Consider the following 16,268-nt stretch of genomic DNA (forward strand, 5'->3'; position numbering starts at 1 on the left):
AAGAACTTATGTTGCTTATGATTATGATGATAGTTGTGATAGCTTTGCTAGAACGACATAGAATGGACTTTCATGGTATCAGTAACTGATGATGAAGTACTTGTTAGTAAGTGTTTTAAAGTTAGAAGTTTGACCAGAGCCTTACATGAATAAGAAGTTGACATGATTGGGGCCAAAGCTCCCATTTGACTGAGTGATTTGTTTTGTTGGGTCTGGCCAGCCCACATGACTATGATCTTGGTGATTGTCAATTTAGTCATTCCAATGTATAAACTCGTACTATATAGTTGTCCCAATAAGATCTTCTTTGATCACGATAAGCATAGTAAGATTAGAATGAGTTCGTTTGTCAACAGTTCTCGAGACTATAGACATGGTGTTCTCACAATTAGAAAGATGCGATAACAATCAAGCTATGTAGCCGCACTGATAGTGAAGTCTAGTATCCCAAACTAGATTACCAAGATATTCAATTTCGAGGACGAAATTTTTATAAGGAGGGAGGGATGTAACACCCCGCTTTTTCCTAGCTAAATTTAGAGTAATTTTGAACTTAGAAGTCAGGATGATTCACATCGGATATAAAGAAAATGAATTTATTTTAATTCCAACAAAAATGATTTACAAAAACATTTGTAAATTTAGTTATTAAATTTATATGCATTGCATATTTATTTATATTAAGCATTTAGCATCTACACGAGCTATTTATTTAAGCAAACACTGAACGATTATTACAGTTTTCATAGTACAACCCGGAAGACTTTTTATTTTATTCAATCACCTACCTCTCCACAACACTAATCTTTTTCCCTACCACCACTAATATTTTCTTTTCCCTACCACTAATCTTTTTCCCTACCACCACTAATATTTTCTTTTCCCTACCACTAATCTTTTTCCCTACCACCACTAATTTGTTTTCATACCACTACGCTTTGTAAAAAAAAAATAGCTTTTAGTCATGCCCTTATATCCTTACTTCTCTCTGCACAACCAAAGTTGGAATTCATAGAAGCCTTTAAGCTCCAAGAGTAGTATCAAAGTAAGGGAGAGCGTGGGAAACCTAGGGCGTAAAGTTAGAGTGAAGATTGTGCTTCGAGGGTGAGTTTTCTTTGGTTTTTCTCAATAGAAAATGCTTTAAGACCATGGATTTTTACACATATGTGTGCTATATTATGTGAGGATATGTTTTATGATTTTGGATGATTATTTTGGTAGAGTTTATTGGGTGAAAAACCGTGCATGAGGTAAGGCAGTGAATCTGCCATAAGCACACTGCTCCGGCAGTGTATTGCAAGGCGATTCCAGCCATCCAAACGGTTCCCAAAAATTACCAAATTAATTGTGTATCGTGTTTAATATGTTTTCTATACTATGGTAAAATTTAAGAATATTTAGAGCTCTCATGTTTTATTTATGAATTTTTAAACATCACTGCCCATCTGGAATATATTTTTTGTAAACCATCTTTGGGAGGCCATAAGTCAAGTTTCAGTCAGTGAAAACCTTTGAAACTTGAGTATGTCACTCTAGACTCCCGTATCTTTCTTTTGGCATCGGCCTCACCATTTTTGAGTAAGGGAAACAACCGGTATAAATTCTTGAAATCTAGTTCTTATTCCTTGTACCATCCAGTAGGTTTTACAAACCTACGACTTTGAGGTCTCAAAGTCCGACTTAAATCTTTGATTATCAAGCATATATTTCTACTGAATATTCATTGACATGTTGGGAACTTACTTGTTCAGTTTTAGAATTTTTGGTGAAGCCTAAAGTGGTTTTTCCGATTTATGTTCTGAATCTGCCAAACTTGAACTCTTTTTGTGCACTGAACTTTAGACAGTCATATCTTCTAAACCATGAATTTTCTTGGAGTAAATCCAACTGGAGAGTGTTATGATCTCTCCCTAGTTTCCGAATTGACCCTTGGGGTTCCCAGTGGAGTTTTGTAAAGGGAGATATGAATTTTTAAAGAAAGCCCACTGACTTGGTTGTAATCTGGAAATCTGAAATTTTTATATTTTTGTTTGTTAAATACCCATCTTTGAGAGGGCATATCTTGCTCGTTTGAACTGTTTTTCATTCGATTCAAATTGGAGAATGATCCTTGAAATGTCTAGTTTCCAAAATGTCTTTTGGAGCCTTATTTGGAGATCCGAGGCAGATTTGGTGTCTGTTGCAAAACAACCCCTTAAGTGCTCAAGTTGTTGAATTATTTTCTATGTATCAAAGTTTATTTTAAAGGATGCTTCATGAAAGATTTAGTATATGTGCGTAACGAGTTTGGGGCTTTGATTTTTTTTATCTCACTTGGGCTTTTATTTTTTAATTCAAAGTGGACTGCCTTATTAAATAAATTGGGCTGCATTTTTACTAAGAAAAATGACTTGGTTTAAATTTACTAATTAGACTCTGATAAAGTTTAATTATTTATTTCTTTAAAGAATGATTTCATATTAATATTAATTATTATTATGTGCATATTTTAAGTGATTACTTTTTATATATTAAGCATGACATGTATTTGCATTTGCATCATGCAATAAAGACATTCATGATTTAATTGGTTTTGATTATAATTTCAATTATTAAAAGAAAATCGAGTAAGGATATTGTTGGTGTCCTTAGCTCAAGAATTAGTTTTCAATTTTTATTATTAAATTTGAAAACCCGGCGTGATGAATCAAGTATGTTTAGTACATCCACAAATACATTAAGATTAGTTTCATGAGACCTATTAAGGATAGAATTTCTTGTAGGCTTTGTGACCAGGGGGATTAGCGCTGCTTTCCCAAGACAGGTTTTTATGTGTATGATCTTCAGGCTTTGCCTATCCAGGTGGGCATTACTTTCCAAATGTACAAGTATGATTGAGTTATTAAGCTCTAAATGTTTCAATGAAATGCAAACTGTTTATTTAATGAAATGAAAACTGTTTATCCAATAAAATGTTTATGTGCACTCTGCTCTGTTTAAGGCTCGCAATTCATGGATCGATCGAGGTTCTCTTATGGCCTAACACGTTATTTGAGAATTGTGTACACTTGTTAGTTGTTTCGGTGGGTTGATCTCCATCGGGCACTAATTCATGTAAGAGGCGTTATAAGGGTGCTTGGCTGGATGTGTTCCGGAGCATGTATCATGTAAGGCCTGCCTGGGTAGCGTCCCGAGGTCAATTCAACTTGTCTGAGTTACGTCCTCAGGGCAAGTGCAATGGGAGAAATGGATCCGTCGGTGGCTAGAGGTCCGGGATCACAGCGAGTAACAGAAAGGGAGTGTGACATGTGCGCACAAATGAAAGAAAATGTTTTAACATGCTTAGAAGTACTTCTTTCAATTTAAAACCTTCTAAGTCATGTCAAGTATGATTGGATAAACTGTCTTTAAGAAAATAATGAAATGTTTATGAAAATGCATGCCCACTAAGTACATTAGTACTTAGCCCAAAAATACTTTCAAATGTTTTCAGGTTGGCTGGCCGGTGCTGACGGGACGGAGCTGAGGCTAGAGATAAATTCCTATGTTAGACTTCCGCTGTAGCAATTACTCATATCAGTCTTTTGTTTTCTCAACTTAAGATCTTCATGTTAAATTTCAAATGATATACCTGACCGAGCTTAGACTCTTCACTACTAAATTCATGCTAATAAATGTCGGTTGTCAGAAGCATGAAACAAAACTTGTGATCCAAAGGGGCATAGCCCGACTCTCTATCTTATTATTCGGGTTTTAACAAGGTTGTTCCTTGTTTATTTCTATGAATTAGTTGCACCTCGATTATATTTATTCATTCAAGAATTGGGGTGTGACAGAATGGTATAAGAGCATGAGTTTTCTTTCATGACTCTGATAACCATAAGCTTTTGATGTCGAGTCTAGAATAGTATCTCTAGACTTCTAAGAATGTCAATAGCCCTCAGCTCACCGTCACACTGCCGCAACTAAGGTATGATAATAGTTTCAAAAATATATATGTATATTCAAAGCTATGAAAATTTTCAAGAAAATGTGCGCCTTATGTTTATGATGTTATGTGAATGCAAATTATCCTTCATATTGTTATTTTGGGTCTCTGACTCATATAACTAAGCTCAATGTCGTGTTTGGGACTACCCGAGCCCTTAACGAATCAATGTATGTATGGTCGAGTTAGATTCCTTGAATCTTTCCGGCACAAGCAAAGTTTTCATGAAAGGGACTTTAAATGTCCATATATGTTAAGGTTTCAAAAGAAACAGAAGTATGTATGTATGAATGAATGAGAAAGCTTTATGTTGTCGTTTTAGGCTAGCTGCCTATACGATTAGAATGATGGGTCCTCTTACAAACTGTTTGAGTACCACCCAAGAATGCTTGAGAATGTTAATCGTGATAGCACCGCTTGATCGATTTAAGTAAGGACTAGTAAGATAGAAATGTTTAATATAGATATGTTACAACATAGAGGCAATGCCTTAAGAGTAAGGATTCACTTGAGCTATTTCAATAGCGGTGAGATTAAGTTTTTCACATAAGAACTTATGTTGCTTATGATTATGATGATAGTTGTGATAGCTTTGCTAGAACGACATAGAATGGACTTTCATGGTATCAGTAACTGATGATGAAGTACTTGTTAGTAAGTGTTTTAAAGTTAGAAGTTTGACCAGAGCCTTACATGAATAAGAAGTTGACATGATTGGGGCCAAAGCTCCCATTTGACTGAGTGATTTGTTTTGTTGGGTCTGGCCAGCCCACATGACTATGATCTTGGTGATTGTCAATTTAGTCATTCCAATGTATAAACTCGTACTATATAGTTGTCCCAATAAGATCTTCTTTGATCACGATAAGCATAGTAAGATTAGAATGAGTTCGTTTGTCAACAGTTCTCGAGACTATAGACATGGTGTTCTCACAATTAGAAAGATGCGATAACAATCAAGCTATGTAGCCGCACTGATAGTGAAGTCTAGTATCCCAAACTAGATTACCAAGATATTCAATTTCGAGGACGAAATTTTTATAAGGAGGGAGGGATGTAACACCCCGCTTTTTCCTAGCTAAATTTAGAGTAATTTTGAACTTAGAAGTCAGGATGATTCACATCGGATATAAAGAAAATGAATTTATTTTAATTCCAACAAAAATGATTTACAAAAACATTTGTAAATTTAGTTATTAAATTTATATGCATTGCATATTTATTTATATTAAGCATTTAGCATCTACACGAGCTATTTATTTAAGCAAACACTGAACGATTATTACAGTTTTCATAGTACAACCCGGAAGACTTTTTATTTTATTCAATCACCTACCTCTCCACAACACTAATCTTTTTCCCTACCACCACTAATATTTTCTTTTCCCTACCACTAATCTTTTTCCCTACCACCACTAATATTTTCTTTTCCCTACCACTAATCTTTTTCCCTACCACCACTAATTTGTTTTCATACCACTACGCTTTGTAAAAAAAAAAATAGCTTTTAGTCATGCCCTTATATCCTTACTTCTCTCTGCACAACCAAAGTTGGAATTCATAGAAGCCTTTAAGCTCCAAGAGTAGTATCAAAGTAAGGGAGAGCGTGGGAAACCTAGGGCGTAAAGTTAGAGTGAAGATTGTGCTTCGAGGGTGAGTTTTCTTTGGTTTTTCTCAATAGAAAATGCTTTAAGACCATGGATTTTTACACATATGTGTGCTATATTATGTGAGGATATGTTTTATGATTTTGGATGATTATTTTGGTAGAGTTTATTGGGTGAAAAACCGTGCATGAGGTAAGGCAGTGAATCTGCCATAAGCACACTGCTCCGGCAGTGTATTGCAAGGCGATTCCAGCCATCCAAACGGTTCCCAAAAATTACCAAATTAATTGTGTATCGTGTTTAATATGTTTTCTATACTATGGTAAAATTTAAGAATATTTAGAGCTCTCATGTTTTATTTATGAATTTTTAAACATCACTGCCCATCTGGAATATATTTTTTGTAAACCATCTTTGGGAGGCCATAAGTCAAGTTTCAGTCAGTGAAAACCTTTGAAACTTGAGTATGTCACTCTAGACTCCCGTATCTTTCTTTTGGCATCGGCCTCACCATTTTTGAGTAAGGGAAACAACCGGTATAAATTCTTGAAATCTAGTTCTTATTCCTTGTACCATCCAGTAGGTTTTACAAACCTACGACTTTGAGGTCTCAAAGTCCGACTTAAATCTTTGATTATCAAGCATATATTTCTACTGAATATTCATTGACATGTTGGGAACTTACTTGTTCAGTTTTAGAATTTTTGGTGAAGCCTAAAGTGGTTTTTCCGATTTATGTTCTGAATCTGCCAAACTTGAACTCTTTTTGTGCACTGAACTTTAGACAGTCATATCTTCTAAACCATGAATTTTCTTGGAGTAAATCCAACTGGAGAGTGTTATGATCTCTCCCTAGTTTCCGAATTGACCCTTGGGGTTCCCAGTGGAGTTTTGTAAAGGGAGATATGAATTTTTAAAGAAAGCCCACTGACTTGGTTGTAATCTGGAAATCTGAAATTTTTATATTTTTGTTTGTTAAATACCCATCTTTGAGAGGGCATATCTTGCTCGTTTGAACTGTTTTTCATTCGATTCAAATTGGAGAATGATCCTTGAAATGTCTAGTTTCCAAAATGTCTTTTGGAGCCTTATTTGGAGATCCGAGGCAGATTTGGTGTCTGTTGCAAAACAACCCCTTAAGTGCTCAAGTTGTTGAATTATTTTCTATGTATCAAAGTTTATTTTAAAGGATGCTTCATGAAAGATTTAGTATATGTGCGTAACGAGTTTGGGGCTTTGATTTTTTTTATCTCACTTGGGCTTTTATTTTTTAATTCAAAGTGGACTGCCTTATTAAATAAATTGGGCTGCATTTTTACTAAGAAAAATGACTTGGTTTAAATTTACTAATTAGACTCTGATAAAGTTTAATTATTTATTTCTTTAAAGAATGATTTCATATTAATATTAATTATTATTATGTGCATATTTTAAGTGATTACTTTTTATATATTAAGCATGACATGTATTTGCATTTGCATCATGCAATAAAGACATTCATGATTTAATTGGTTTTGATTATAATTTCAATTATTAAAAGAAAATCGAGTAAGGATATTGTTGGTGTCCTTAGCTCAAGAATTAGTTTTCAATTTTTATTATTAAATTTGAAAACCCGGCGTGATGAATCAAGTATGTTTAGTACATCCACAAATACATTAAGATTAGTTTCATGAGACCTATTAAGGATAGAATTTCTTGTAGGCTTTGTGACCAGGGGGATTAGCGCTGCTTTCCCAAGACAGGTTTTTATGTGTATGATCTTCAGGCTTTGCCTATCCAGGTGGGCATTACTTTCCAAATGTACAAGTATGATTGAGTTATTAAGCTCTAAATGTTTCAATGAAATGCAAACTGTTTATTTAATGAAATGAAAACTGTTTATCCAATAAAATGTTTATGTGCACTCTGCTCTGTTTAAGGCTCGCAATTCATGGATCGATCGAGGTTCTCTTATGGCCTAACACGTTATTTGAGAATTGTGTACACTTGTTAGTTGTTTCGGTGGGTTGATCTCCATCGGGCACTAATTCATGTAAGAGGCGTTATAAGGGTGCTTGGCTGGATGTGTTCCGGAGCATGTATCATGTAAGGCCTGCCTGGGTAGCGTCCCGAGGTCAATTCAACTTGTCTGAGTTACGTCCTCAGGGCAAGTGCAATGGGAGAAATGGATCCGTCGGTGGCTAGAGGTCCGGGATCACAGCGAGTAACAGAAAGGGAGTGTGACATGTGCGCACAAATGAAAGAAAATGTTTTAACATGCTTAGAAGTACTTCTTTCAATTTAAAACCTTCTAAGTCATGTCAAGTATGATTGGATAAACTGTCTTTAAGAAAATAATGAAATGTTTATGAAAATGCATGCCCACTAAGTACATTAGTACTTAGCCCAAAAATACTTTCAAATGTTTTCAGGTTGGCTGGCCGGTGCTGACGGGACGGAGCTGAGGCTAAAGATAAATTCCTATGTTAGACTTCCGCTGTAGCAATTACTCATATCAGTCTTTTGTTTTCTCAACTTAAGATCTTCATGTTAAATTTCAAATGATATACCTGACCGAGCTTAGACTCTTCACTACTAAATTCATGCTAATAAATGTCGGTTGTCAGAAGCATGAAACAAAACTTGTGATCCAAAGGGGCATAGCCCGACTCTCTATCTTATTATTCGGGTTTTAACAAGGTTGTTCCTTGTTTATTTCTATGAATTAGTTGCACCTCGATTATATTTATTCATTCAAGAATTGGGGTGTGACAGAATGGTATAAGAGCATGAGTTTTCTTTCATGACTCTGATAACCATAAGCTTTTGATGTCGAGTCTAGAATAGTATCTCTAGACTTCTAAGAATGTCAATAGCCCTCAGCTCACCGTCACACTGCCGCAACTAAGGTATGATAATAGTTTCAAAAATATATATGTATATTCAAAGCTATGAAAATTTTCAAGAAAATGTGCGCCTTATGTTTATGATGTTATGTGAATGCAAATTATCCTTCATATTGTTATTTTGGGTCTCTGACTCATATAACTAAGCTCAATGTCGTGTTTGGGACTACCCGAGCCCTTAACGAATCAATGTATGTATGGTCGAGTTAGATTCCTTGAATCTTTCCGGCACAAGCAAAGTTTTCATGAAAGGGACTTTAAATGTCCATATATGTTAAGGTTTCAAAAGAAACAGAAGTATGTATGTATGAATGAATGAGAAAGCTTTATGTTGTCGTTTTAGGCTAGCTGCCTATACGATTAGAATGATGGGTCCTCTTACAAACTGTTTGAGTACCACCCAAGAATGCTTGAGAATGTTAATCGTGATAGCACCGCTTGATCGATTTAAGTAAGGACTAGTAAGATAGAAATGTTTAATATAGATATGTTACAACATAGAGGCAATGCCTTAAGAGTAAGGATTCACTTGAGCTATTTCAATAGCGGTGAGATTAAGTTTTTCACATAAGAACTTATGTTGCTTATGATTATGATGATAGTTGTGATAGCTTTGCTAGAACGACATAGAATGGACTTTCATGGTATCAGTAACTGATGATGAAGTACTTGTTAGTAAGTGTTTTAAAGTTAGAAGTTTGACCAGAGCCTTACATGAATAAGAAGTTGACATGATTGGGGCCGAAGCTCCCATTTGACTGAGTGATTTGTTTTGTTGGGTCTGGCCAGCCCACATGACTATGATCTTGGTGATTGTCAATTTAGTCATTCCAATGTATAAACTCGTACTATATAGTTGTCCCAATAAGATCTTCTTTGATCACGATAAGCATAGTAAGATTAGAATGAGTTCGTTTGTCAACAGTTCTCGAGACTATAGACATGGTGTTCTCACAATTAGAAAGATGCGATAACAATCAAGCTATGTAGCCGCACTGATAGTGAAGTCTAGTATCCCAAACTAGATTACCAAGATATTCAATTTCGAGGACGAAATTTTTATAAGGAGGGAGGGATGTAACACCCCGCTTTTTCCTAGCTAAATTTAGAGTAATTTTGAACTTAGAAGTCAGGATGATTCACATCGGATATAAAGAAAATGAATTTATTTTAATTCCAACAAAAATGATTTACAAAAACATTTGTAAATTTAGTTATTAAATTTATATGCATTGCATATTTATTTATATTAAGCATTTAGCATCTACACGAGCTATTTATTTAAGCAAACACTGAACGATTATTACAGTTTTCATAGTACAACCCGGAAGACTTTTTATTTTATTCAATCACCTACCTCTCCACAACACTAATCTTTTTCCCTACCACCACTAATATTTTCTTTTCCCTACCACTAATCTTTTTCCCTACCACCACTAATATTTTCTTTTCCCTACCACTAATCTTTTTCCCTACCACCACTAATTTGTTTTCATACCACTACGCTTTGTAAAAAAAAAAAATAGCTTTTAGTCATGCCCTTATATCCTTACTTCTCTCTGCACAACCAAAGTTGGAATTCATAGAAGCCTTTAAGCTCCAAGAGTAGTATCAAAGTAAGGGAGAGCGTGGGAAACCTAGGGCGTAAAGTTAGAGTGAAGATTGTGCTTCGAGGGTGAGTTTTCTTTGGTTTTTCTCAATAGAAAATGCTTTAAGACCATGGATTTTTACACATATGTGTGCTATATTATGTGAGGATATGTTTTATGATTTTGGATGATTATTTTGGTAGAGTTTATTGGGTGAAAAACCGTGCATGAGGTAAGGCAGTGAATCTGCCATAAGCACACTGCTCCGGCAGTGTATTGCAAGGCGATTCCAGCCATCTAAACGGTTCCCAAAAATTCCCAAATTAATTGTGTATCGTGTTTAATATGTTTTATATACTATGGTAAAATTTAAGAATATTTAGAGCTCTCATGTTTTATTTATGAATTTTTAAACATCACTGCCCATCTGGAATATATTTTTTGTAAACCATCTTTGGGAGGCCATAAGTCAAGTTTCAGTCAGTGAAAACCTTTGAAACTTGAGTATGTCACTCTAGACTCCCGTATCTTTCTTTTTGCATCGGCCTCACCATTTTTGAGTAAGGGAAACAACCGGTATAAATTCTTGAAATCTAGTTCTTATTCCTTGTACCATCCAGTAGGTTTTACAAACCTACGACTTTGAGGTCTCAAAGTCCGACTTAAATCTTTGATTATCAAGCATATATTTCTACTGAATATTCATTGACATGTTGGGAACTTACTTGTTCAGTTTTAGAATTTTTGGTGAAGCCTAAAGTGGTTTTTCCGATTTATGTTCTGAATCTGCCAAACTTGAACTCTTTTTGTGCACTGAACTTTAGACAGTCATATCTTCTAAACCATGAATTTTCTTGGAGTAAATCCAACTGGAGAGTGTTATGATCTCTCCCTAGTTTCCGAATTGACCCTTGGGGTTCCCAGTGGAGTTTTGTAAAGGGAGATATGAATTTTTAAAGAAAGCCCACTGACTTGGTTGTAATCTGGAAATCTGAAATTTTTATATTTTTGTTTGTTAAATACCCATCTTTGAGAGGGCATATCTTGCTCGTTTGAACTGTTTTTCATTCGATTCAAATTGGAGAATGATCCTTGAAATGTCTAGTTTCCAAAATGTCTTTTGGAGCCTTATTTGGAGATCCGAGGCAGATTTGGTGTCTGTTGCAAAACAACCCCTTAAGTGCTCAAGTTGTTGAATTATTTTCTATGTATCAAAGTTTATTTTAAAGGATGCTTCATGAAAGATTTAGTATATGTGCGTAACGAGTTTGGGGCTTTGATTTTTTTTATCTCACTTGGGCTTTTATTTTTTAATTCAAAGTGGACTGCCTTATTAAATAAATTGGGCTGCATTTTTACTAAGAAAAATGACTTGGTTTAAATTTACTAATTAGACTCTGATAAAGTTTAATTATTTATTTCTTTAAAGAATGATTTCATATTAATATTAATTATTATTATGTGCATATTTTAAGTGATTACTTTTTATATATTAAGCATGACATGTATTTGCATTTGCATCATGCAATAAAGACATTCATGATTTAATTGGTTTTGATTATAATTTCAATTATTAAAAGAAAATCGAGTAAGGATATTGTTGGTGTCCTTAGCTCAAGAATTAGTTTTCAATTTTTATTATTAAATTTGAAAACCCGGCGTGATGAATCAAGTATGTTTAGTACATCCACAAATACATTAAGATTAGTTTCATGAGACCTATTAAGGATAGAATTTCTTGTAGGCTTTGTGACCAGGGGGATTAGCGCTGCTTTCCCAAGACAGGTTTTTATGTGTATGATCTTCAGGCTTTGCCTATCCAGGTGGGCATTACTTTCCAAATGTACAAGTATGATTGAGTTATTAAGCTCTAAATGTTTCAATGAAATGCAAACTGTTTATTTAATGAAATGAAAACTGTTTATCCAATAAAATGTTTATGTGCACTCTGCTCTGTTTAAGGCTCGCAATTCATGGATCGATCGAGGTTCTCTTATGGCCTAACACGTTATTTGAGAATTGTGTACACTTGTTAGTTGTTTCGGTGGGTTGATCTCCATCGGGCACTAATTCATGTAAGAGGCGTTATAAGGGTGCTTGGCTGGATGTGTTCCGGAGCATGTATCATGTAAGGCCTGCCTGGGTAGCGTCCCGAGGTCAATTCAACTTGTCTGAGTTACGTCCTCAGGGCAAGTGCAATGGGAGAAATGGATCCGTCGGTGGCTAGAGGTCCGGGATCACAGCGAGTAACAGAAAGGGAGTGTGACATGTGCGCACAAATGAAAGAAAATGTTTTAACATGCTTAGAAGTACTTCTTTCAATTTAAAACCTTCTAAGTCATGTCAAGTATGATTGGATAAACTGTCTTTAAGAAAATAATGAAATGTTTATGAAAATGCATGCCCACTAAGTACATTAGTACTTAGCCCAAAAATACTTTCAAATGTTTTCAGGTTGGCTGGCCGGTGCTGACGGGACGGAGCTGAGGCTAGAGATAAATTCCTATGTTAGACTTCCGCTGTAGCAATTACTCATATCAGTCTTTTGTTTTCTCAACTTAAGATCTTCATGTTAAATTTCAAATGATATACCTGACCGAGCTTAGACTCTTCACTACTAAATTCATGCTAATAAATGTCGGTTGTCAGAAGCATGAAACAAAACTTGTGATCCAAAGGGGCATAGCCCGACTCTCTATCTTATTATTCGGGTTTTAACAAGGTTGTTCCTTGTTTATTTCTATGAATTAGTTGCACCTCGATTATATTTATTCATTCAAGAATTGGGGTGTGACACCTACGATCAGATTTGATCCTTAAATCCATCATCAAAATACACGTTACAAGCACTAAAGGCTAGTCACGTCATTTTAGATAGAAAAAAAATCAGTTGCAATGATTTATTTTTTTAACATATTTTTTCCATATCTAAACCAAATCTTATTTCATTAAACGATAACCTAAAACTGAAATATCTTCAAACCTTCTAATAAAATTTCTGCGCATCCAAAATCTCTAGTCCGAAAACCCAGAAAACCTGAATTTCATTTAATCGGTTCGTTGCTTGAGAAGGGAGATGGAGTTGTTTGGTACGTCACTCTAGTTTGTTTCGTGTTATAGCGGTATTGTGTATTTGCATGTCTAGCATAATGCTTGTTGTTAAACAAGATCAATTGGATTGCTCGATATATACACAACACGAAATCCCTTATACTGCTATTGTAAGTTTTCAATTTCTTTCTCTGTTGGTAGACTATGTATGTGAGGTACATATTCAATTCATACATGATAATGTATCCATTCATGACATGCGTGCATGAATCAATTGATGATTCGCCACGAATTAGTTCATGTTATATTAATTTTATGATTGATTTCAATGATTCATACATGCAGTTTAGTAATTCATGCAGTCGTAAGTTATAGATGATGAAATATTGTATTCACTCAAGCTTCAAACTTAGCCATCGGCTCTGATTTTAACACGTTCTTTTTTATGCCCAATATAATTCCATAATGTTTTTTCTTTATGCCCAATATAATTCCAGAAGCAAAAAATATATACAGAACCTACTTTTTTGGATAGCAATAACATATGTATTGCACATAAACAATCTTTTTTCCTAATATTTATTTTCTTTATTATGCAGATGATGTAATTCAACATGGTGTAACTGCTTCTTTCCATTCCCAAATCAAGCAAAGGAATGACAATTTCTTTGCTGTTGTTCGTAACGATATGTCCTGAAATCATGAACAAAAAATAAATTTTGGAATGCTCATAATACAGCCCATATATATCACATTGACAATTCTAAAAACTTTCATACATAATTCGTACAATATATGACCTTGAATGCACCTATCAAATTATTTAGATCTTCTCATGAATCAACATATACTTTCAGATGAATTACATGACTAATTCATATTGCATATAAGCCGAATTCATGCACATCCAACTACGAATTCATCTTTCCACCTTAAAATAACCATACTTATTCTCAGTCGAATATCTGCATTGCTTTTGTCCTCGCCATCACCAAACAAACCCTCAATCTTCTACCTTGTTTTAGTTTTATCGAGTAATTATTTCTGCACTAATTTGAGAGACTTTAGAAATTGAAACGGTAATGTGAGAGCAGACGGCAAAAATAGGCGATGAATTAATTTAATCCTACAAATTTTGGTTCATCCCATTTGTCGATTTTTTTTTAATTAATTTTGATTGGAATTGATATGATTCGCAATGAATTTCCATATCTTGTTAGGTGCCACCATATTTCCTTTGCAGTGAATTAAAGATTTGTTTCTTTTTTTATTCAACATCAATCTCGGCGTCGGTTTTAATCAAACATTTGAAGTTATATAGCATTAATTAAAATGACCAATTACCCATTTTCGATAGATATGCGTGAATCAGCAGTTATTTAGATTAGAATTGAAATCTAGAATAAAATTAAATCCTCACCGTCAGATTACATAATCCAATGGTTAGGATCCATTCCTATTTTAAACACTTCAGGGTGTTTTCACCCTAGCTCAACCCTATATATATATATATATATATATATATATATATATATATATATATATATATATATATATATATATATATATATAGGGAGAGGTTCAAATAAGAACCACTAAATAAAATTAGAACAGAGAACCATTTTAAATCATTCGATCATCAAGATCTACGGTGGATGCATCATCTTGGTGGATGAATGCAGATCCTTGGTTCGAATCCTGAAGGGAGCAAAAAATTTATTATTTTCGGATGCATTAAATTTAATAGCGAATGCATTAATTTATATAGTAGATGCATTGATTTTAATGGTTCTTATGTTCTCACGATAAGTGTGGTTCTCACTATAACCGCACCCTAGGTTCAAATAAGAACCACTAAATAAAATTAGAACGGAGAACCATTTTAAGCCATTCGATCATCAAGATCTACGGTGGATGCATCATCTTGGTGAATGAATGCAGATCCTGGGTTCGAATCCTGAAGGGAACAAAAATTTTATTATTTTCGGATGCATTAATTTATATAGCAGATGCATTGATTTTAATGGTTCTTATGTTCTCACGATAAGTGTGGTTCTCATTATAACTGCACCCCTATATATATATATATATATATATATATATATAGGGTGCAGTTATAGTGAGAACCACGATTATCGTGAGAACATAAGAACCAATAAAATTACTGCATCTGCTATACAAATTAATGCATCCGCTATTAAATTTAATGCATCGAAAAAAAATAATTTTTTTGTTCCCTTCAGGATTCGAACCCAGCATCTGCATCCATCCACCAAGATGATGCATCCACCGTAGATCTTGATGATCGAATGGCTTAAAATGGTTCTCTGTTCTTATTTTATTAGTGGTTCTTATTTGAACCTCTCCATATATATATATATATATATATATATATATATATATATATATATATATATAATTTCTTATATGATTTAACTTTATTTAATTTGTGGTAATGTTTTCGTACTAATAATACTTATATAAATATATTTGATATTTATATAGATTCAAAATGAATCTTTTTTAAAAATGGTTTACATTTATTTATTTTAAGATTTTCAAATTCTTCACTACATATTAAATTTTAATATAAAATTGAAATAATTATATGGTATAACTATTTTACTTTTAGATACATACAAAATATACTGACTATTGTAATATGCAACAATTAGTTTGTACATATATTTTTTTTAAATTGAGTTACCTTATCGTAATTCTATTTTTTTCTTTATAATGTAATTATTATTTTATGGTACTTATTAAATTTAATATTATACTCATTGAATTGATAATATTGTTAGTATATACTACTTCGATTAAAATAATATAGTTAACAAAAATTATTTTTTGTTGTCAGTTAATCTAATTATAAAATATTTAATATGCATATTAAATTAAAGATCAAAATAAGAACTTTAATTTGATATATTTTATGTAAATATATCAATTAACTTAAATTGTAAAAGTTATATTTATTGAAAGATTAAAATTAACAAATTATGTCTCAGCACTCATCTTTTTTCGAATAAATTTATTTATTTTTTTAAATTATTTTCATTTTAGTCTTTAGCCTTTAGTTTTTTTTTTTTTTTTTTTTTTGCTTTTTCATCGTATCAATTTTTATTCTTGTGAATTCTTCTTTATTTTTTAATATTAAGCTAAA

At 33.5% G+C, this 16,268-nt stretch overlaps 3 long non-coding RNA genes across 3 annotated transcripts; all 3 read left to right on the forward strand.

Annotated features, from left to right (window-relative positions):
• Window positions 1–235: 235 nt before the first annotated feature.
• LOC131025057 (uncharacterized) lies at window positions 236–4,047 on the forward strand. Its single transcript, XR_009102076.1, has 3 exons — window positions 236–1,104; window positions 2,763–2,841; window positions 3,473–4,047. It is a non-coding gene; the product is annotated as an uncharacterized LOC131025057 (long non-coding RNA).
• A 703-nt stretch (window positions 4,048–4,750) lies between these two features.
• On the forward strand, window positions 4,751–8,156 carry LOC131025058 (uncharacterized). Its single transcript, XR_009102077.1, has 3 exons — window positions 4,751–5,620; window positions 7,279–7,357; window positions 7,989–8,156. It is a non-coding gene; the product is annotated as an uncharacterized LOC131025058 (long non-coding RNA).
• Window positions 8,157–9,266: 1,110 nt separating this feature from the next.
• LOC131025059 (uncharacterized) lies at window positions 9,267–12,849 on the forward strand. Its single transcript, XR_009102078.1, has 3 exons — window positions 9,267–10,137; window positions 11,796–11,874; window positions 12,506–12,849. It is a non-coding gene; the product is annotated as an uncharacterized LOC131025059 (long non-coding RNA).
• Window positions 12,850–16,268: the final 3,419 nt, after the last annotated feature.

This window comes from Salvia miltiorrhiza, chromosome 5 (assembly GCF_028751815.1).
Source record: "Salvia miltiorrhiza cultivar Shanhuang (shh) chromosome 5, IMPLAD_Smil_shh, whole genome shotgun sequence".
Classification (NCBI taxonomy): Eukaryota; Viridiplantae; Streptophyta; class Magnoliopsida; order Lamiales; family Lamiaceae; genus Salvia; species Salvia miltiorrhiza.